The 21,361-nt window shown below is 44.8% G+C and overlaps 1 protein-coding gene across 9 annotated transcripts in view; it reads left to right on the top strand.

The window, feature by feature from the left end:
- The window catches only part of LOC137516318 (prostaglandin reductase 1-like), a 496,699-nt gene that overhangs the window by 281,065 nt on the left and 194,273 nt on the right, over positions 1–21,361 (top strand). Inside the window, exon 1 of one of the 9 annotated variants that reach the window (XM_068234359.1) lies at positions 12,557–12,592. The exons of the other annotated variants lie outside the window; for them this stretch is intronic. The gene's annotated coding sequence lies outside the window, so the exon portion shown is untranslated. Of the gene's footprint in view, positions 1–12,556; positions 12,593–21,361 lie in introns of those variants that run through there. 9 annotated transcript variants of the gene reach the window in all.

Raw genomic sequence — 21,361 nt, 5'->3', positions numbered from 1 at the left:
TTGTCTTACCGACTCATTGATTGTCTGTGTGCTATAAGGGGGTTGGGTCTGGGACATGCAGGAGGGTGTCAGCCACTTTGCAGACTTCATACGTTCACAACAGCACCATACAACCTAGGCCTAGCTATATTGCCAGTGCAGTGACTGACTGAAGCCCTAGTGGTTTGGGTCTAAGGTAAGGAGGTAGAAATCATGGGCTATGTCTTCTTTAATCTTGTTTTAAGGGGGGGTGGGTCGGGGGGGGGCGCCTTCACGATCTTTGCCTCAGGCAGCAGAAAGTCCAGGACCAGCCCTGCCTTTGTATGTTTGTGGTTTTCTGCAAAACATGCACTGTTGGTAGTACTTGAGGACAGGGTTGAAAAGCCCTGCATTAGAGCATCCCAATTTTAAGAGTTTTTCCCTCTCAGTCTCCAAGCCATCAGATGCAAAATGCTTGGGTTGGGATGGAGAAGACTGTCTTGAAGGAGTAGGTCTTGGACTTGAGGTAGATTAATTGGTGTTTCTATCCACATCTGAATTGCCATCGTAAACCATGGCCTCCTGGGCCAGTAGGGCAAGATTGCTATCTCTTCTGTTGATTCCGACACTAGTCTTCTGATGAGCCTGGCTATCAGAGATGTCGGAGGAAAAGCATAAGCTGTTCCTGCCAAGGGTTGGACTAGTGCATCTATGCCTGCCGAGTGCTTGCATGGGAACCTGGAATAGAATAGATCCAGTTTGTTGTTTTTGTCCTTAGCAAAAAGGTCTATTTCTGGCCGACCTCACATCTCTGTCAAATTGAGAAAGATTTCCTCGTTCAGAGTCCATTCCAAGTTGCTGACTGTTTTTCGAGATAACATGTCCGCCACCATATTCTCTCAGCCCGGAATGTAGTATGCTCTCAAATCTTCCAGATTGTTCTCCACCCAAAGCATGATAGGCGTAAGTACCTTTAATAAGATTAGGCTCCGAGTTTCACCTTGCTTTTGGTGATAGGCCACAACTGTTTTGTTGTCAGATTGTACACAAACCGATTGTTGGTAAATTTTCGACTTAAAAGCTTTGAAGGCTTGGAAAACTGCTTGTAATTCTAGCACAATGGAAGCTGTAGTTTGCTATTGAATCCAAGTTCCCTGTACTGCAAGACCGTCGCAGACTGCACCCCAACCAGTCTGGGATGCATTGGTTGTCAATAAGATCCAATGCTGAGAATGAAGCAAAAACGAGTTCCGTAAATTGCATCTGTCCATCCACCAAAGAAGAGCCACTTTCATCTTCTCTGTTACAGAGATTGTTTGGTGATAGTCCTCTTTCTTCCACTGGGATAGAAAACCGAACTGTATTGGTCGCATGTGCCATCAACTCCATTATACTAATGGTATCGTGGCTTTAAATAGGCCCAATAGATGCAGGCATTGTCATGCAGACCACAGTTTCTGAGACTGAAAAGTCCAAGCTGTCTGAACTGTCATATCGACTTTGTCTAGTGGAAGTGAGACTGTGTTCTCGTTCGTATCAAATACAGCTCCCAGATAGGTCAATACCCTTATTGGGGATAGATGATAGATTTATCAACTATCCGAAGCATTCCAGAGTTTGAAGTACTATGGGGCGATGCTGAACGATTATTTCTTCTGTTCTGAGCTAGAAGTAGTAGATCATCTAGATAACTGAAGAGACGTATTCCTTGTTCTCTTAGTATAGCCACTATAGCCTGTAAATTTCCGAGCTGATGTGGATAGGCCAAATGGCAGTGCCACAAATTGGAGATGAGTTTCTCCTATTGTAAACCTTGGGAAACGTTGATAATTTTCATGAATTGGCACATGGAAATACGCATCGTGCAAATCCACTGACAGCATCCAATCGTGGGGTTGTACTGCTGAGATTATTGTCTGGAGTGATTCCATTTTGAATTTTTCCAGGGTAATATACAAGTATCTTAGGTCAAGCACCGGCCTCCATTCTCCTGACTTTTTTGGAACCAGGAATACTAGAGAGTATATTCCCTTGAATCTCTCCCGAGGTGGAATCTCACCCCCATGGATCTTTTACGAATCGTTCCCAAACTTGTCCATAACTTCTTAATCGTGCCCCGACTGAGCAAGCTTGGGATTGGACACCGTCAAAAAGGTTTTGTAGATTGTTGTTGAGGTGTTGTAGTTGTCTTAGCACCTCTGGAAAAGTTGGACTGTGTTACTTTCCAATTCCTGTGATATTCACAACCAGGCTTGTATGATCTGAAATCCTTGCCCCTTTGCTTAAATTTGATATCTTTGAAAAAATCTTTGTCTTTTATTTTTCTGTCTTTAGGGATCAAAGTCGACTTGCCTCCTGTCACTCTTTTTATCGCTCCTTTTATCGCTTCCTCCATTTTGCGACTGAACAGGTTCTTCCCGTCAAATGTAATTTTGCACCAATTCTGTTTTGAGAGTCCATCTGCAGACCAAGGTTTGAGCCATAATGCTCGTCTGCCTGTGACCGAGAATAACATGGATCTGGAAGAGGTTTTGATTACATCTATTGCTGCTTCTCCGACATAGTCTGATGATATTTTAATGTCCTGTACAGAACTTAAGATGTCTTCTTTAGATCCACCATTGTGAATTAAATCTTCAATATTTTTTGCCAATGATTTCAGAGCTTTCGATATAGAAGTCAACGCTATCGCTGGCTTACAAGTTCCAGCAGCCAAGAAATAGATCTTTTTGAAATCATTATCTATTCATTTATCTAACCCCTCTCTGAATGTGACTGAGTCTTCAATTGGCAAAGTTAAATGTTTTGCCAGATTTGACACATCTGCATCCACCACCGGACAATTGCTTAAGTACTGCGCTTCCTCTTCTGGAACCGGATACAGTTTAGACCAGGGGTGCCCAATAGGTCGATCGCGATCTACCGGTAGATCGCGACCGCCTATTTGGTAGATCGCGGCCTCTTGGCCGCGTCCCATCACAATTTGCGGCCGGCAGCTTTCCCATCATATTTTGCTGCCAGCCGCCGGCCAATAGGAAGTGGGGAAGAGAGAGGAGGCGCGGCTGAAGAGGCCATGACGCGACGTCATGGCTGGCGGCGCCGGGCACACGCGCACACGCTGGACGGTGGCTGCACAGGACGCTGGCTCCTACTGCGCATGCGGGGCTGCTCACGCTACACCGGATCGCTCCGAGTCCGAGAGGGGAGACCAGACATCGCCGCTGGAGAGAGGTAAGTGATTGAGCACCCATCCTACCTATGCTAATGCAACCTATCCCTACCTACCTACGCTAGAGGCACCTATCCTACTTACCTATACTAAAGGGACCCATCCCCCACCTACCTATACTAAAGGGACCCATCCCCACCTACCTATGCTAAAGGGACCTATCCCCCACCTACCTACCTATGCCAAAGGGACCCACCCCCACCTACTTACCTATACTAAAGGGACCCATCCCCACCTACCTACCTATGCTAAAGGGACCCATCCCCACCTACCTACCTATGCTAAAGGGACCCATCCCCACCTACCTATGCTAAAGGGACCAACCCCCACCTACCTACCTATGCTAAAGGGACCCATCCCCACCTACCTATGCTAAAGGGACCCATCCCCACCTACCTATGCTAAAGGGACCCATCCCCACCTACCTATGCTAAAGGGACCCATCCCTACCTACCTATACTAAAGGGACCCATCCCCACCTACCTATGCTAAAGGGACCCATCCCCACCTACCTATGCTAAAGGGACCCATCCCCACCTACCTATGCTAAAGGGACCCATCCCCACCTACCTATGCTAAAGGGACCCATCCCCACCTACCTATGCTAAAGGGACCCATCCCCACCTACCTACCTATGCTAAAGGGACCCATCCCCACCTACCTACCTATGCTAAAGGGACCCACCCCCACCTACTTACCTATGCTAAAGGGACCCATCCCCACCTACCTATGCTAAAGGGACCCATCCCCACCTAACTATGCTAAAGGGACCCATCCCCACCTAACTATGCTAAAGGGACCCATCCCCACCTACCTATACTAAAGGGACCCATCCCCACCTACCTATACTAATGGGACCCATCCCCACCTACCTATGCTAAAGGCACCTATCCCCACCTACCTATGCTAAAGGCACCTATCCCCACCTACCTATGCTAAAGGTACCTATCCCCACCTACCTATGCTAAAGGCACCTGTACCCAGCTACCTTTGCTGAAGGAACCTATACTTAGCTATCTATACTGGAGGCACTTGTACCTGGGGGCTATTCGTGACGGGGGGGGGGGGGGGGGGTCTGCAACACTTTAAATGTTGGTAGATCTCCTGGACTTGGCAAATTTTAAAGTAGCTCGCGAGCCGAAAAAGTGTGGGCACCCCTGGTTTAGACCATCTATTCTGCATGGACAGCTTTTTATCTGGCCTTTCACATTCATCTGTTATTCATTCCTTAATTTCTTCCATAAATAGAAAAGAGTTCTTAAGATGAGGATAATATTTGACTACCGTTTCTGGTTTGTCAGTCACTTCTTCTCAGGCTATAGCTGATTTAACAGCAGCTATTAACGGTTCAACCAAGGAGAAGTCGAAATTAGATGAAATTTCCTCCTCAACACTTTCTTCATCAATTTGTTGCAATTGCAAATTTGTAGTATCGTCCAGGTTTTCAATAGGCACCAGTGGAGCTGAGACTAATGGAGCATCCACAGTTTTTTGTTGTGTAGACAATTGATCACTAACAGTCTGTCTGATTAAAGCTACAATGTCCTCAATGTTTATGACTTGCTGTGCAGAAGTGGATGGCTGTGATACTTCATAACGTGGTTCACGTCTACTTGACGGCGATCTAGACCTTCTGTAGTCACGGCTTGAATAGGAAGATCTTGAATTTTCATAGTAGTAGCGATTTGGGCTTCTATGTTTGGTAGGAGGCTGTGTTCGTCGCCTTGATCTTGATGGTGAACGATCTCGTGGGTACGATCTGTGTGGACTGAACCACAAAATAATTTGTATTATTTAAATACTAGTAGTAGAGCAAAAAAAACTCCTTTTTTTTTTTTTTTTTAGAAAATATGTACTGTTAATAGAGCTAAAAGACAAAATTTTCAGTAATACAGAAGAATGAAAATGAAATAATTAGTGCAAGCATACCAGATTTCTATATAGACCGGGTCTATCAAAAATGAATCTGCTGCTGTTGCAAATGCTGCCGCCGCTCTGTACGCTATCCGCGTTGATGTGAGAGGCTGGTGCAGCCTTCAGAGCCGGCTTAAATAGTATGGGCCAATAAGGAGTGAGCTGCGTCATTGCCCACAAGAGACATGGCTACCCCGACACCTGCCCACAGATGGCCCAGCCAATGGCAACACTCGAAAAGCGCTGACGCACTTCTGGTATGGAAGGACGAAACCGAAAGTAGTATGGCCGCCCACTCCGCTCTGGAAAAGAGGAAAAGATACTGTTACTGCCGCACGCCGCAGGGACAAAACAGCGGAATAAAGGTAATAAGGTGCGCATAGTGCCAGACAGTAGGGACAGTGATGCAAATATAGGTCTGGCAATTTTATTAGCTATAGAACCAACCGTATCTTCCACGGCTTCCCCATTGAGGCTCGATTTAGATGCCGACTAGGGGACATCATGCAGGAAAAGAAGGGAAAAAACCTGCATTGCAAAGGCTAAATCTGTAAGAAAAAATAATAAAATGTTAGAACACATTATACAAACACTGGTCCTGGAGAGGACAGAAAAAAGAATGGCACTTGCCGGGGCTTCAAAAGATTTATAAACACTTGGTCCTATCAGGGGTTGGGACAGAGCCAAACCCAGTAGTATGATGACATGGAGAGGCACCAGGGAACACACATCAATGCATGCTTTTTTATCATGCGCTTAAATACGCTTCTGAACGCACCCAGTGTGAACGAGGCCTAAATCTAGAGTCCATTTTACACATAGTACAAATTCTTAGCCTGTTTCTCATGCACAGTATATAAATTATTCCTGGTGCAAACAAATACAATTAAGCTCATTATTCAGATGATGCCAGGATAATGGTGTGTGGAAAGAAAAGTAGATCAGATTCAACAAGACTAATGATTGTGCAACATGGAAAGGGATTTCAATTGAATTACTGTGGAAATTAGAGAAAGGAAGAAGAGGCTGATATGAACGTACTATCTGCCAGTCTTGGTGAAGAATTGCTTTCTGGATGTGCTGACAGGCTCTGTGCAGGAACTCAGTGTAGTGATACAGCTGCCATTGGAGGTGCTGGCAGCTTGAAGAGTGCTTCCTGTAGGGTTCCAAGCCGCCGCATGATCTGGAGATAGGAAAACTGCTTTAAGATAAGTATTCTAAAAGTCCTTATGAAGGACACACACCATTGTTTAAGTGATCTGAACATGGAGATACTGCTGTATTTTCAACTCCCATAAATCATTCTACAACAGATATGTTTACATTTAAACTACAGAAATAAGCAACACTCTGCAGTATATACTGTATCAATACTATGGATAAACTTATTTTAAAGCAAGCATTTAAACTGAAATCGGCTGAACATGCTGTGTATAAAACTTCCCTACTGCTATAGTTCTGAGGAAAGCCCTGTAACCAGCTGAGCGGCCGCACTGAGACAAGAAAAGAACAACAGCTTCACCTCAGAGGGCAACATTTGATTTGTCAGTTAATTAAAGAAATGATATAGCAGGCAGATATACAAATATATGCTTGTATACAAAATCAGGTTCCTGATTCCTGGGGCTTATATAAGTGCTTAAAGACCTGAAATCAGAATGTCCTCTCTGCTCTAAAAGATACGCAGAAGCATAATAACCTTTAAATAAAAAAAAATATTTTTGTTACAGCTGATGCAAATCCTAAAATAAATCTTCACTGTTTCTGCTTCCTGGTTCATGGAAGCAGACATATTGTTAACATCCTGTGCTTTCAAATCAGCTTATCTGCAATCTATGCTGTGGCAGTCAAGTGACACAGGGGAGAGATCAAATTTCAACTTGTAATTAGACACAAGTGAAGGGGAGTTAATCGGGCTAAAGTCTCTAAATACATACAGGGTGCATTTCTCTATGTTTTCCTTCTGGTCCGTACAAACGTTCAGGTCAACTTTAATAACAAAGCTCCCATACATGCTATAATCAACAGCTTTAATACACTGGCGTAACAACAATAGGGGATGCGACCCCTGCCCCCGTTTTGGGCCGTTTTGGGGGGCTGGAGGGGTCGCAGCATAAGGGGAAAGCCATGCCCACAGGAAGGTCCCCCCCCCCTCACCTCGGGGCTCTCACCTCTGCGCTCCCCTCCAGCTTAATAAGTGTCCGGGCAGCGGCTGATACATACCTTCCTTCCCTCCTCCGTGCGGTCCAGACACTTATTAAGCTGGAGGGGAGCGCAGAGGGGAGAGCCCCAAGGTGAGGGGGGGGGGCCTTCCTGTGGGCATGGCTTTCCCCTTGTGCAGCGACCCCTCCAGCCCCCCAAAATGGCCCCGAGCGGGCCCAAAGGGGGGGGGGGGGCGCTCAGAATTTCTGCAGGGGGGCCCGGTGGGGCCTAGTTACGCCCCTGCCTTGATATGTATCATAAGGAGAATAACGGAAACAAGAGGAAAAAAAACAAATAAGTAAAAAAAACCCTAGTCATTTTTGAGAAAATAAACTCTAAAATTATGATATGAAAAATGGCTTTAAATGTGGTTAAATGAAAGATAATGTATCTATCCATCGGTATTGGAAATTTACATGTACTATATACTTTTAAACAATATAAATAGCCTGGTAGTCCTGCTGATCCTCTGCCTCTAATACTTTAACCACAGATCCTGAGCAAGCATGCAGATCAGATGTTTGTAAGTGAAATCTAACTAGATAAGTCACAGGTGTGTGTTTCAGACACTATTGCAGCCAAAGAGATTAGCACAACTGCCAGGTAATTGGTATTGTTTAAAAGGAAATACATATGGTAGCCTTCATATCCCTCTCAGTTCAGGTGTAGTTACATAGTTATTTGGGTTGAAAAAAAGACATGTCCATCGAGTTCAACCAGAAAACAAAGTACAATACCAGTCTGCTCCCTCACATATCCCTGTTGATTCAGAGGAAGGCGAAAAACCCTTACAAGGCATGGTCCAATTAGCCCCAAAAGGGAAAAAATCCTCCCCAACTCCAGATGGCAATCATTTAAAATCCCTGGATCAACACCACTGGGCATTACCTAGTAATTATAGCCATCAGAATCTGAATCTGAATCTTTATTTTCGCCAAGCACGACTGGGTCGTGCCCGGAATTGGTCTTGGCACGTACAGGATAGGGTACACAGAATACATCAGAAAGGATCAACACTATATCAGACATTTCATACAGAGAAAACATACAAGCAAAAACAACACTCAATTTTTGTATAGTTACACCACACTCAAGTTATTCACTGGGCTTGGCGCTGCTATGGATATGTGTGACGGCAAAACATGATCACGCTGTGGTGGGGAGTGCGTGGAGAGAGTTTAGTGAGTTTACAGCTGAGGGGAAGAAGCTGTTTCTGTGTCTAGTGGTCCTGGTGTAGATGGACCGGTACCTCCGGCCCAGAGGAAGCTGGCTAAAAAACGGTTGCCTGGGTGCGAGGGGTCATTTGCAATCCTCAAAGCTCTGGAGCTCAGCCTTGAGTGGTAGAGGAGGTCCAGAGCGGGTAGCAGTTTTCCTATAATTCTCTCCGCTGATCTGATGACTCTCTGTAATTTGTGTCTGTCGCTGGCAGAGAAGCTGGCATACCAGACTAGGATGGAAAAGCAGAGGACAGATGTAGCAGAGTAGAAGCTGGTCAGAAGTTTTGGGGACATGCCGAACTTCTTCAGTTGGCGGAGAAAGAATAACCTCTGCTGGGCTTTCCTCTGGATGTAGGAGGTGTTTGCCTTCCACTTCAGGTCATTGGAGATGGTTGTGCCCAGAAGTCGGACACAGGGAACTCTTTCAACTTCTTTGTCCTCAATACGGATAGGAGGGGGGGCGTTGGCGTGCAGCCTAAAATCAACAATCAACTCAACAGTTTTTGCCGTGTTAAGGACCAGCCCGTTCTCCCTGCACCAGTGACAGATGCTCTCCACCTGGTGGCGGTACGCTTCCTCGTCAATTTTAGTGATGAGGCCGACAATGGTGGTGTTGTCAGTGAATTTGATCACTTTGACGGAATCCACTGTGGATCTGCAAGCATTCGTGTACAGGGAGAACAGGAACGGCGACAGGACGCACCATTGTGGTGCTCCTGTATTTGTAATCCGAGGTTGAGAGGAGATGGTGCCTAGCTTTACGACCTGGGATCTGTTGGTGAGGAAGTCTGTGATCCACAGGCGTAGAGTGGGGTGGACCCCGAGTGCGGCAAGGTTCACCTGAAGTATTTTGGGGCTGATGGTATTGAACGCTGAGCTGAAGTCAAGAAGGAGGATCCTGGCATACGTGCCGGGTTTGTCCAGATGATCATGGACAAGCTCCAGGCAGATATTGATGGCGTCGTCAGTGGACCTGATTGCTCTGTATGCAAACTGGTGCAGGGCCTCAGTGGTGAGCTTGAGGAGGGGGAGCACCATACTTTCAAGACCATACTTTCAAGAACCTTCATGATGAATGATGTAAGTGCCACGGGCCTGAAGTTGTTGAGGTCGGTGACGCCTTGCTTTTTGGGCCAGGGATGATGGTGGACCTCTTGAAGCAAGCGGTTGAAGATGGAGGAAAGAATAGGGGCGAGCTGTCGAGCGCCGGTTTTCAGGCAGGCTGGTGACACACCATCCGGGCCAGAGGCTTTCCTGACATTGATCCTTAACAAGTGTTGCAGAACATCAACCTCGTTCACCGGTGGAGGGGGCGAGTTTGGTCTCAGGGCCTCAGAGGCAGGGGAGGGGGGAGGTGCCCATAGCTGTGGGGGAGACTGGTTCTCAAATCTACAGTAGAATTCGCTGAGATTCTCGGCGAGCTCAACGCTCGGTGTTGCTTGCTGCGGGGGAGGCTTATAGTTGGTGGCGGCCTTGAGTCCTTTCCACACAGCTCGGGTGTCGTTTGAGGAAAGGTTCTGTTACAGATTATCCGCATAGCCCTTCTTGGCAGCCCTCAGTTATCTGTTCAGGTTATTTCTTGCCCTTCTGTATTCATCTCGGTTTTCTGACTTGTGCGCATCCTCTTTGCTTCTGCGCAGCTGCCGTAGTTTTTTTTGAGAACCACGGTTTGTCGTTAGGATAGAGTTTAAAGGTTTTCATTGGTATACAATGATTCTCACAGAAGTTGATGTATGAGGTAACATTGTCAGCCCATTCGTCCAAGTTTGGCGATTCCAGGGACTGCCAGTCTGTGCATTCGAAGCAGGCCTGAAGCTGTAGCTTCGCTTCGCTTGACCACACTTTGGTCAGATGAGCCTAGAGCTGCCCAAGGGATGGCTTGGTATGCATCCTTCAGGACCGTGTAACAGTGGTCCAGTGTGTTGGCATTCCTGGTGGGGCAGGTGACATGCTGGTGAAAGCGGGGGAGCTCTTGGCGAAGGTTGGCCCTGTTGAAATCGCCCATGACGATGAACAGTGAGTCCAGGAAGGGCCGTCTCCCACTGCGTGACAGTGTCGCTGAGCTCGCTCAGGGCATTTTTTACCTCCGCATCAGGTGGGATATACACACCAGCGAGAACGAAGGAGGAGAACTCCCTGGGTAAGTATGACGGTCTGCAATTTACCAGAAGGAGCTCTAGCTCTGGTGTGCATTTCTTTGCAAGTACGGTGAAGTTGGAGCACCAAGCAGAGCTGATGTAAAAACAGATGCCTCCCCCTTTCTTTTTCCCCATGAGGGAGCTATTACGGTCTGCGCGGATGAGGCTGAAGCCTGGGAGATGTAGTGCGCTATCAGGGATGTTATCATGGAGCCATGTTTCTGTAAAGCAAAGAATTGGGGTGTTTTTGCCAAGTTCGCGTTTGTCCCCGAGGAGTCTCAATTCATCCAACTTGTTGGGGAGGGAGCAGTCATTTGCGAGGAGGGCTGCAGGGATGGCTGACCGCAGGCCCTTCCTCTTCAATCTCGCCCGTGCGCCCGCTCGACAGCCTCTGTGTCGCCGGCTTGCGTGGGGTTCTAGCTCGGGGGCAGTGATTTTCTGGATGTGGCTCCATACGGAGTTGGACAGGAATCTGTCCTCTGGGTGTAGGGCTACAGTATGTTCCCATGTGAGGAGCTGTGCTCTAGAGTAGGTGGTACGTGGGAAGTGCCTAGTGGGATCCATGGGTGTAGGACCCACTCAGTGGGAGACAGAGTGGCAGTGCAATACAGTGACTAGCATCAGTTAAATAGTTAAATTAACAGACCATATGTCACAGTGCATTTAATAACAGTCTATATGCCACAGCGCAGATTAATAACAGTCCTTGTGCCACAGTGCAGTTAAATAACAGTTCGTCCGCCACAGTGCAGTTTAAATGGATAGATAACAGACCATATGCCACCGTGCAGTTAAATAACAGTCCATTTGCCCCAGTGTGGTTAAATAACAGTCCGTAAGGATCAGGTAGTAGATCACTGCACAGCCCATGTGCAGGTTAACAGTCCATATGCCACAGTGCAGTTAAAAAAAAAAAGTTAAACAACAGTCCATATGCCACCGTGCAGTAAATAACAGTCCATATGCCACAGTGCACTTAACAACAGTCCATATGCCACAGTGCAGTTAAGTAACAGTCCGTGTGCCACAGTGCAGTTTACATATTAGATATACAGACCATATGTCACTGTGCAGTTGAGAACAGTCCATTTGCCCCAGTGTAGTTAATAACAGTCCATGAGCCACAGTGCAGTTAAAATAACAGTCCATGTGCACCAGAGCAGTTACCTAAACAGTTCATATGCTCCAGTGCAGTTTAATAACAGTACATAAGCCATATGCCACAGAGCAGTGTGCCTCTAAGCTGGAGTAGAACATGTGGGGAGCGGGCACATGGAACATATCACCCCCATTTGTAGCCCGTGTAGTGGCAGTGCAGGGCTGGGGCTGTTCAGCGGACTCTTACAGGACAGGGGGAAGCAGCAAGTGTGTAGGGCAGCAGGCTTACCCGAATGAGCAGGCGATGAAGAGCCTTGTGGAGGGAAGAGGGGTGCTGCGGCTGATGGGCGGCGTGGAGTTCCCTTCAGGCGGTGGAGATTTAGCTGCGCCCAGTGGTGGAGTTCCTTCCAGGCAGTGAAGATTCCTTCCCTGCAGTGGAGATTCTCTGCGGTGGGGTCTTCTCCCACATGGGGGGCCGAGGTCCCGGTATCCAGCTGGCGGTGTCAGAGCCTCCCTCCCTAAATGCTGGGCCCCGCCGAGAGAAGTAGTCCACGTGGTGAGCACGTGGGAGCCGGAGCGGCGAGAGCAGCGACCCGCAGCTGGAGGCGGAAGGGCTGTGCTGCGTACCCAGGCACCAAGGCTGGAGACCAGCCTGAGAAAGCAGCGCTCTCTGTGGTTGGAGAATCCAGGAGACTTCGCGGCAGGTGAGGACCCGGGGACACCGCCGCAAAATCCCTCTGATGGCGCCGGGATGAGGAGCAGGATCGAACAGCAGGATGGGGGCAGGGAAACCAGAGCCAGACCGTCTGCAGCTGCAATTCCGTGGCGACCAAGAGGTATGTGGCCGATTAGTGCATAAGCAGACCCAAAAAAACTGCACCTGCACCTACACTTAAAGGTACTAAAAACTATCCTATCTATACTATCCTAAAAATGACTAAACCTATCCTCTCTAAGCTATCCTAAAAGCTGCTAAAAACTATTCTAAAAGCAACTGAAACTAAAACAAAAGATGATAGGACGACTGACTCTACAAAAAACTACAGACAAAAACCACTAAACACAGCTAAAAAAACAACGAAAAAGAGGAAAAAAGAGGAAAAAAGGGGGAGCTGTGTGCCGAGGCAGCCTTCACCAGCGCCATCTTGGATGTCCATCTAAGCCTCCTTTAAATGCAGATATAGAATTTGCCTAAACTATTTCCTGTGGCAATGCATTCCACATCTTAATCACTCTTACTGTAGAGAAACCTTTCCTAAATAAATGGCTAAAACGTTTTTCCTCCATGCGCAGATCATGTCCTCTAGTCCTTTGAGAAGGCCTAGGGACAAAAAGCTCATCCACCAAGCTTTTATATTGGCCTCTGATGTATTTATACATGTTAATTAGATCCCCTCTAAGGCGTTTTTTCTCTTCACTAAATAAACCCAGTTTATCTAACCTTTCTTGGTAAGTGAGACCTTCCATCCCTTGTATCCATTTTGTTGCCCGTCTCTGCACCTGCTCTAAAAATACAATATCTTTCCTGTAATGTGGTGCCCAGAAGTGAATTCCATTTTCCAGGTGTACTTAAAAACTAACATGGACTAATTTTACATTCGCTTGTTCTCATCTCTACCATAATCTACAAAGCTTATGCCTTCAGGTGCGAGATAACGGTCAGTTGCAACAAAAACTTTCAGGCGTAGGAACAGCTTCTTCCCTCAGGTGGTAGCTATGCTTAATTGATACCACGCTTGAGATGCTAGGACTTGAAAGCTCTACAGCACAGAACTGGAAATGATTAACAGGGATGAGCAGAAACTACGCCAGTGCGAATTTACGCATCATAGTTTGCATCTACGCATCGTAGTTCGTAGGGGAAGTTGCAGTACTACGCTTATGAATTTACGCGTAGCGAAGTACCGCTACACGTAGCTTACGCTTACTATGCGTAGTTAACATGTGTATTGCGTAGTGAACTACGTATGCATTACTCGCGTCTATTTTTCCCGCGTACGATTGTATGCTTACAAATTTACGCATTGGAAAGGGGAATGTATGCATAGAAGAGTTCCCGGGATAAGCTTCTAAAGAGGAATTAATGTGTAAAATTACAAATAACGCGTATTCTACGAAATGCATACGAAGCGAATATTTGATTTCGAAGCCGTAGTTTGGTGAAGCGTAATTGCGTAAAACTATGCGTAGTTCCAGTGTAGCGAAGTTGGCTGACTACGACCATCCCTGGAAATGAACTATTCTCACCCTGTTTACTACCACTCTAATGTATATAATGCCCTTGACTTGTAATATCTATACTGTCTGTCCTTGTATTGTTTTGTTTGTGCCTGTTAAGCAACTGCCAAGACAAATTCCTTGCAAGTGCTATCTTATTTGGCCATTTAAAATTGATTCTGATTCTAATAACTGTGCTTTGCTAATTCACATTGCCTTCTAATTTAGCTACACAGAGCTGCAAAATATATTGCCCAGTGTCATGGGGGCTGCCATCTTGCTCCCTGCAAATTATGAAAATGCTATGATTTGGCACTGTTTTTCTGACTTTATTGCTAGGCACAAATGTAAAGATTTTATAAGGAATTAATAAACATTTTCTTTTTCTATTTTTGCAGAGTTAGTCATTAACAAGGCATTTTAAACAATCCTTTAAAGCCAATGGTTACCACTTTAAAAATACAAAAGTCAGTGTAACGATTGTGGAACTTTCTCCGTGATCAGCGCACAATGCGTGCGCTGATACGGCGGAAATCCTCCACAAGCGTATAATTGCAGGAACCCAGCAAAAGGTGCTACACACCCGTAGAGGGAAATTCCTGTCGGCAGATGGCGCTGAGGAGTGCAGAGGAACCAATCCTCTGTACCTCCACAAATGCCAGACAGGAATTGTACGAAGCGCAGAACGCAATCACAAGAGAAGCGATTGCGAATGAGAACGAGCAAAGGGACAGGTTGTATGTGTGTGCGCCAATCTAGTCGCCACCCCGCGACAGTGCACACACAACAGCAGATACGAAACAGAAACGCAACCGCAAGAAAGGCGATTGCCAAAAGTGACACAATGCAGATCAGAACAGAATACGAGGATAGCAAAGGCACAGCAAATCATACAATGAGGAGATACGGAAAATAACAAACGCTAACTGAACGCGAACACCGCACTCATTCGCAACAGTGCACGCGTTCATGCGCGGTCTCCATGTGATAAGCACAATAGAGGCAAGCACGCCTAACTAACCATCGACAGACAAACATGTAACAGAGGACGCGAGCGCTTGCTTAACGGTTACCTCACCGAGCCTCCAGCAAGCTTTCGTAGCAGACAAGACAGACACACGAAAACAGGGACAAGCGAGAGATAGGATCCACAGCACTAGCGAAAGTGGCTACTGCGATCCAGGAAGACAGAACAGAAAGATCCACAGTACTAGTGCAGGATGCTAGTGCGATCCAGGTACAGAGTAGCAGAACAGAAGGATCCACAGCACTAGCGAAAGTGGCTAGCACGATCCAGGAAGACAGAACAGAAGGATCCACAGTACTAGCGCAGGATGCTAGTGCGATCCAGGTACAGAGTAGCAGAACAGAAGGATCCACAGCACTAGCGCTAGGCGAGTGCGATCCAGGTAGACTGAGTAGCAGAACAGAAGGATCCACAGCACTAGCGCAGGATGCTAGTGCGATCCAGGAAGGCAGAACAGAAGGATCCACAGCACTAGCGGAAAGTGGCTAGCGCAATCCAAGGAGACAGAACAGAAGGATCCACAGCGCTAGCGCAAGATGCTAGTGCGATCCAAGTGAGACAGATTAGAAGAGATAGCTGGTAGCAACCGCTGCACCAGCTATACTCCAAGAACAGAGATCAGAACGATTTCCTGTTGACCACCGCTGGGACAGGACAATCGCAACAGAACAAACAAAACAGATAAGCAATCCTAACTGCACTAGGGGAACCTGCCTAGCGCAGTTTCAGAAATTACTCTAAGCTGATCTTCAAACAGAGAGTAAGGCTGACACTCCTCCAGGAGTGTTTCACAGGAAGGAATCCTTATGACCAGCCAAGCATTGTGGGAAACACATAGTACTTATAGTACACGCCTCCAATGAATGTGGCCAGGCAATTTGCATGACAACGTATGCAAATTCCTCAGCAAGCACAAGCTGCAAAACTGACAGAAGCTCTCCTTTCCAGAGTCCTGCAGCATGCAAACCTAAACAATGGTCAAAAAGCTGCCTGCCTGCACAGGCAGCTGAGCAGATCATTACAGTCAGATACTCACCTAAGGAGAGGGAAGGCTCGGTCCTAATGAGCCTTCCCTCTCCTCTCCCGGTGCCCTCGGTGCTGCGCTGGCTCCTCCGTTCGCGTCCGCCGCCGCAGGGACTTCGGAAGTCTTCGGGAGCACTCGGGCTTCTGAAGACGGGCCGCTCCATACTACGCATGCGCGAGTGCATCATAGAGGGCGCTCGCGCATGCGTAGTATGGAGTGGCCCGTCTTCGGGAGCCCGAGTGCTCCTGAAGGCTTCTGAAAGCTCCCTTCGGCTGCGGAAGTGGCAGTATTTGACCGAACTGGTCGAATACTGCTACGGGGGATCCTGCACGGGACCGGGCACCGGGAGAGGAGAGGGAAGGTGAGTATCTGACTTTTTGATTTTTTAAGGGGTAAACATTCACTTTAAAAATATTATTTTATCAGAGCATATTTAATATTCATTTTCAGCCTGATAAAAATTGCAAATGGTTAACTTTACCACTGGATTTCCTTCAACGCGACCTGATCAAAAATTGTGATAAAAAATAGTTGATTGGCTCATCATATCATCCTGTGTGTGGTCCACAATATCAGCTGGTTTGTAACTCTAGACTATCTGAGGTAGTACAGTTTACATGGGGGAGGGGTGTCATTTTGTGCACTTCATTTGGCATGCTAATTGTTAGTTTCTTTGAATTTGGTATTTATTTTCTCCTAATGACCTCACTTAACGAGACTCTGTTGCCTGTTTGTGAATTAGATGAATGAACACATTTTGCTTTTTAATCTTTCTTTTTCTATTTTAGCTTATTTTTCTGGGATTATCATTGACAATGTAATAACATAGTCTAACGCGTGCATATATCTCTGGCTTCTTAGCCATATTGACCTTATTCCTTTTCAAATAAGTTTTTCTAGATACTTTATTATGTGGAATTTTATGTTACGCTAAATCTTCACACAACTAAGTATTCTAATGAAAAAAACAAAACACTACAGTATTAAAAACAAACAAACAAACAAACAAACAAAAAATTAACAACCACACCAAGCCCAGTAAATGTTTGAAATTTGGTAACCCAGCCCATTATAACTTGCTTTGAAAAGTCTACTCAGCTGCATCAGTCCAAACTTACATAACTTGAAATATCAGTTAATGAAATACTCCCAATTATTAATTCCTGGCTAATCAGTTCTCCCCCCCCCCACCAAAAAAAAAAAAAACATTTGTCAGATGTAAAAGATGGCTTTTATTCACCTACGTTTTAGTCTTGGTTAATAATACCCTTCCCAGAGAACATTGCTTTTAAATAACAAAAGGTATCGCCCCAATAATCAAGTCAGTATGAGCTGTGTTATTATTGTGGGAAACCGATCTGATAAACTCCTCCTATGGCCTACTCTACATACAGAGAAATTCACCATACAAAACAGCTACTGGTTCCATTCTCATTCTCTAAGGGCCCGTTTCCACTAGGAGTGGTGCAATGCAGCTATATAGCCGCATCGCACCGCAGGTGTGCTGAAACACATGCATGGCAATGGAAGGATTTCCACTGCATGCATGTTGTGCAGAGCGGTGCGGAACAATCCGAGTATCTGCAGCATGCTGCAGATTATCGCACGGCTGCGTCCGCCCGCAGCCGCGTCCCATCTCCTCCATTTACTTCCTCATCAGGAGATGCGGAAGTGATGCGGCCGGCGGCGGAAGTGATGCGATGCGGCTAGGTAGCCGCATTCGCATCACTTTGTAATGGAAACCGGCCCTAACAGTTGCACTCCATTTTATAGTTACATAGAGACCAGCAAACTGAAATAGCTTATTAAATAACTATTTGCACCTAGTTAGAGCAGGTTATTGCGTGTTTGCTAATTTTTAGACCAGAAACATGCTTTACTTGACTTAAACAGTAATTTTAAGAGATGGGAATAATAATGAATAAAACAAAACCAAGTTCAGTAGGAATGAGCCACCTAATACTATTCACAGGACATAAAAAGGTATACTAATAAATATGAATATAATAAGTATACCAAAGGACAAAGTAACCCCAATAATGCTACTCAATACGTTTTGCAAGTTTTATAGGAAACCCGAGGTGAGAGGGATATGGAGGCTACCATATTTATTTTCTTTTAAACAATGCCAGTTGCCTGTCTATCCAGCTGATCCTGTGTCTCTAATACATTTAGCCATAGATCCTGAACAAGCATGCAGCAGATCAGGTACTCTGACTCAACTAACTCACATTTTACTGGATTAGACATATGCGTGTTCCAGGGTTTTGACTCAGACACTACTTATACAAGATAATCAATAGGGCTGCCAGGCAACTGGCATTGTTTACAAGGAAATAAATATGGCAGCCTTCATATCCCTCTCACCTTCTGTTTTTAAGAAAAAAAATCCTTTTTATGGCCTCATCCTTTCTGCAGTGTTTAGATTCAGAAGGTCACCTACATGTCCTAGTTATTTATGGATGACAGATTTGAAGCAGTAAATTTGACACCACAGATCTGCTGTGCATAACACTTAGATGAATAAAACTTATGAAAATAGGATATTACTACATGATTTTGATGACATAACATGTCAGTCATGTAACCTCCATCTTCTCATAAAAAAGAAGGAAGTGTATGTTGGTGCAAATGCCTTGTTCATGAAAACAGATATAGGCTGCTGACTAAGACCAAATAAATATAGTAGATGATAATACAAAGGTCATACAGCGTTTTCAAATTTAGAGAAATATTAATAAGCAGGTGTGAAATTCATACCTTGCTTGATATCACTGTACTTGATGATCCAGCTTTCATCCCAAAACATCTTTTTCCTTTGATACTGAAACCACTATACAATGTGAGAAAAAATAATAAATGTAAATCCGCGTATTAAAAAGGAAATAAATGGGGAGACCTGGCAAAGTGTTGTGCAGCCAATATCACAGCTAAAAGCAACATACTGCTTTTTACTAAATTTGTGCGAAAACACTATTTTGCAATCCCGGCATTGTTTCCAGATGAATACAGGCATTACCCCATATAAATGCATATATTGCTGTAATAAGTGCTTCCCAGGGGTGGTTTCATGATAAGTGAATGTAGCTATCATTCTGATTGCACTGGGACCATTGATCTGAAGCTGCAGTCAAAAGATCCCCTCTGCTCGAATAGATTTGCTACATTATTATAAAGTGTATTAAGCCTGGTACACACCATACTTTTTTCATTTCAGATCCTATTCGAGCGAGTCATCAAATTGATATTCACTTCTGAAATCAATCGGATATAGAAGAAAGCTAGCATAACCTCGTATGCAATTTCTTTCAAATTTCAGTCAGATTTTCAATCATTTTTCTGAATTTATATGGAATGAATATGAACTTAAACAACATACACACAACAACATTCCAGCATGTCTGTTCTGTTTCTGATCGACAAACAAATTGATTTTGATCTTGAAATTGGTTGCTGGCAATCAGTAGGTTGTATAATTTTTTTGTCAGATCCAATGATTTTTCAATCGGACATAGGTAAGTAAAATTTGCATGGTGAGTACCAGCCTTAAAGCGGATCCGAGATGAAAAACTAACTATAACAAGTAACTTGTCTATATATCTTATCTAAAGTTTAGATGGTTTTCACAGCAAATCTAGCTGCAAACAGCTTCAATACTATATGATTATTTCTTCCTGTGATACAATGACAGCGGCCATGTTGTTTGTAAACATTACACAGAGGAAGGCTTATCTGTATCTTGAGCCATCAGCCTAACCCCCTCTCCTCCTCCCTCCTCCCCTCTGCCTCTGAAATCAATGGCTAGTAACACCTCCCCCTTCTCCTGCCCAGACTGAGCTCCCATGAGCCCTTGCTACTGCCAATGCTCTCTAAAAACCTGTGGGCGAGGCTTTTTTAGTTTATAAGGAATTAGAGTATTAAAACAAAAACAAAAAAAGTATTTGGCTTGAGGAATGCCCTATAAACAATAGGAAAGGAACATTATGCAATGTGTAAAAGTTTACCTCGGATCCACTTTAAGGAAATAAGCCTGTGAAAAAAAAAACACCTGGGGCCATATGCAATTCACTTTTTCTCCTATGTTTTCTCTTAAGTGATATTTTCAAATGTGTCAATAAAATGCCTTTTAAATCACCAGCAAGCAAGAAAATTCTTCAAATATTTTTTAGTACTTTTCCACCTACTTTTTAATACTTTTTTCAACTGCAAGGTGCTGAAAAGTTATTCTAAATAGAAGATAAAACATTATCACAAAGGAGAAAACTGAGGAGAAAAAGTAAATTGCATATGGGCCCTGGAATGGTTAAAAATCTCTGCTTTTGTTTGCCTGCCCCTCAACCACCTGATACAGTGGAACCTTGGTTTGCAAGCATAATTTGTTCCAGAAACAAGGTTGTAATCTAAAACACTCTTATATCAAAGCAAATTTTCCTATAAGAATTAATGGAAACCCAGTTGATTCCTTTCACAATCCAAAAACAGTTATAGTAAAATAGTATAAAATAAAAATGTAAACAAAACTTCCACTATAACTAACAGAATCATTGCCAACTGCTGGCTCACCCCAATCGTTTTTTTTTTGTGTGGCTTTAACTAAGAACTTATCCAATGACAGTTATTTTTGAGGTTTTCATGGAAATGTGACTTTGCACAGTCTCTGCACTGTTAAAATACAATTAAGGACAATCCTGCAGTGCCAAAGTTAGAAGAACTATCGGCTCAGTTGTAACGACATGACACATGTATACTTTTTTTTTGTTTGCATATCCAGACCTTGCTTGTATATCAAGTCACAATTTCACAAAAAATGTTGCTTGTATTGCAAAGCACTCTTAAATCAAGTTACTCTCAATCAGTGATGGGCTCACGAGTAGTCACGAGTCCCTAAGGACTCAAATTTGTGATTTAAATGAGGCTTAATTGCCTCAGCTGTGCGGCTGGATGACAAGGGGTTTAGTTACCCATAAGTCTGTTGTCCTCCCTGTGCTCCAAACAGCTTGCACGCGTACGCGTTGCAAGCCTCACCACCGCGCACGTCCTCCTTCCAGCTTGAAGGAGGAAGTGCGTGTAGTGAGGCTTGCAACGCATCCAATAGGATGCGTGAAGGGAGGATGACGGACTTATGGGTAACTAACCCCTATCATCCAGCTGCACAGCTGAAGCAATTAAGCCGCATTTAAATCTCAAATTCAAGTCCTTAGGGACTAGTGACTACTCATGAGCCCATCACTGCTCTCAATCCAGGGTTTTACTGTAATTCACTTTGACCTTTGGGAAGAAAAGAGAGAATTCTATTTTGTATTTAAATAAAGAAGAAATATTCCCTCATTGTAAAGG

Source organism: Hyperolius riggenbachi, chromosome 1, assembly GCF_040937935.1.
Source record: "Hyperolius riggenbachi isolate aHypRig1 chromosome 1, aHypRig1.pri, whole genome shotgun sequence".
Lineage (NCBI taxonomy): Eukaryota > Metazoa > Chordata > Amphibia > Anura > Hyperoliidae > Hyperolius > Hyperolius riggenbachi.
The sequence above is the reverse complement of the archived record's forward strand: the minus strand, read 5'-3'. Positions and strand labels throughout refer to the sequence as shown.